We start from the raw sequence: 2,767 nt of genomic DNA, 5'->3' as shown, positions 1-2,767 counted from the left end.
GGGTCCCAGCCTCCTTCGGGCATCCACCTGCTCCAGGTGGATATCTGCTCCACCGTGGAGCTCCATGGGCTGCAGGGGGACAGCCTGCCTCACCATGGTCTTCACCACGGGCTGCAGGGGAATCTCTGCTCCGGTGCCTGGAGCACCTCCTCCCCTCCTTCTCCACTGACCTTGGTGTCTGCAGAGTTGTTGCCTTCACACATTCTCGCTCCTCTCTCCAGCAGCAATTGCTGTTGCACAGTAAGTTTTCCCCCTTCTTAAATATGTTATCCCAGAGGCGCTACCACCGTCGCTGATGGGCTCGGCCTTGGCCAGCGGTGGGTCCATCTTGGAGCCGGCTGGCATTGGCTCTATTGGACATAGGGGAAGCTTCTAGCAGCTTCTCACAGAAGCCACCCCTGTAACCGCCCCCACTAACAAAACCCTGCCACACAAACCCAACACACCTGCCCTTCCTGTAATCTCTCATGTATGTAGTTGCAACATGTGTTCTAGCTGCATTTTAATAAGTGATATGTTTTAAGATGACAGAAACTAATTAGGACTCTTAAACCATTCCTGCTACTCAAAATAACACAGGCTTTGCCACAGGAAGTAGTTTATCTACTTTGAGCTAGTATTTTCAAAAAGATATATGGGACATTCGCTCTGGCTAACTGTTTTTATATAATAAAAAATATGCTCATCAGAGCATAGCAAAGTGCTGTTTTAACTGTTTGATGAGCTGTTGTGTATCAACATGGCCTGGAAATGCTTCTTCTGACTTCTGAGCAGCTGTGTAACTCCTCTGAAGATCTCCAACCTGTAAGAAACACACAAACTAATTTCGTAAATCCAAGCACTGCAGTATTTGCATCATATATTCTGTGCAGTACATTTCTGATGCTCACAAGTGTTTAAACATAGCTGGTCCTGAGAGTGAACAAATAAAAGAATCGGTATGGAGGCTTTTGAACTCAGGGTTATGTCCCCCTTACATCAAGGGATGAGAAGAAAAAGACAGAAATGTGATTTTAATGGGAGGGATGCTTCAAGACAGTAACTTTATATCCCATTCCACCTGACTTCTTGGAGAATGAACAACAAAGTACACCATGCCCAGTGCTTGAAGCGAGGAGGAATAAGAAATGGAAGATTTGTTCTTAAACTCCATAGAAGTTCTGTTGTATACGCAGGCAAAACACAACCGATCAGGCCTCTGTAAAAGCTGCAACTCCATGTGATCTCCTGCTTCCTCACAGAGAGGCACAACAGTGCTGGAGAGCTGATGTTGCTCCTCTGCTGCTTTTATAAGTGTGGTTCCACATTGTTCCCCACTTAGGGAACTTTATTTTTTCCTAAATAGCCATCATTTTTTGGAAGGAGGAAGTGTACATAAGGAGAGCATCTCAGAAAGCAGGTTCAGCAAAAAAACCTCCAAATGTTTGGGAACACATCTAGTAAAAGTGACAGCTCCTGGGTGGAAAGGGAGAAGCTATGGAAAGTGTCAGTAGGAGGCCTCTGTTGCCTGTGCATCAGTCAACACGGAGCTTCAGTGCAGCAAGAATTCTCTGAAGGGAAAGAAACCAGGGTCCTGGCCAGAGAAGTTATGTTTTGTGAACCATGGCCTTACACTGAATCTAAAGATTGCATTACCACACTGCATCAACAGCTAGCTGAGCTGGCCATCCATCTTCTCCCACAACCTATGCAGGTTCTTTGTGCAAAAGCTACGTAACAAGACATTTGCAGACTAGGATTTACTCCTTAATCAGTAAGTACAGAATGCAATTATTCAAAATCATCTTATGTTTCACAATGGAGAGGATACGCTTACAAATTAATGGGTTGTTCTCTCCTTGACGCATATACTTTAGTATCTGTAGGAGTTGGGCTGCCCACACAACACAGACTCCTAACAGAATCTTGAAGGTGTAGGCACAAGCAAAGGAGCAATTTTTTCTTGTGAAAAATATAAGGACTTGTACAAGTTTTTCCTTATTAACAGGAATGTTGGACACACTATTAATTCAGTGTCTGAGACACTCTGTATGAAACAAATTATTAACACACAAAATTCAAAGGTTGTAAAGCTGAAGAACAGACTTTCCTTTTGAGATCAGTAAGATCATGGGATAAATAAATGATATTCTTTTCTATAATTACTGATAAATCACATGATACTATTTCACTTCACGTTCTGAAAAAGCCAATGACTGTAAAGACTGTACATGGAATTGTTAACAGATTGTTCATCTTCTGGGCATTTGGAAGATTACAAAGTTACTTTATAGCTAGTTGGCCTCACTTATTCTCAAAAGCAAACATTTGAATGACTAATTTTACACACAAAGCTTCTGGGTATTAAAATGAAAAAGTAACTTTAGTTTTCCTTGAGTTTATGCACTCTCTATTCTTTTGTCTTACCTATTTGGAATTCTCAGTAATAACAATAAAAACCCAACTTCCCCACCAAGGCTCAATTTTTAGATTACAAGAATAGGATAGCGCATTACCTTCTCTGAGAGTATTGCAAAATTGAAGTGGGGCTCATACATATGAGGTGCTAAAGATGAAGCAGTCTGCAGCAAAGCTCTTGCCTATGTAGAGAAAGAAAGAAAAAATACAGTGAAATCTGTGAGGGAGGGAGGGTAACAAGAATCTAATGCAATTTTCATCATTCTTAAAAGAAATCATCCTGTGTTTTCTTTACTAGGCCTTTACTAAGAAAGCCATCTTCAACTATGTATGAGTTACACCAATAGTACATTTAGGCATAATGCAGTTT

Source organism: Aptenodytes forsteri, unplaced genomic scaffold (assembly GCF_000699145.1).
Source record: "Aptenodytes forsteri isolate BGI_AS27 unplaced genomic scaffold, ASM69914v1 Scaffold193, whole genome shotgun sequence".
Classification (NCBI taxonomy): domain Eukaryota; kingdom Metazoa; phylum Chordata; class Aves; order Sphenisciformes; family Spheniscidae; genus Aptenodytes; species Aptenodytes forsteri.
This window is presented reverse-complemented; position numbering follows the sequence as displayed.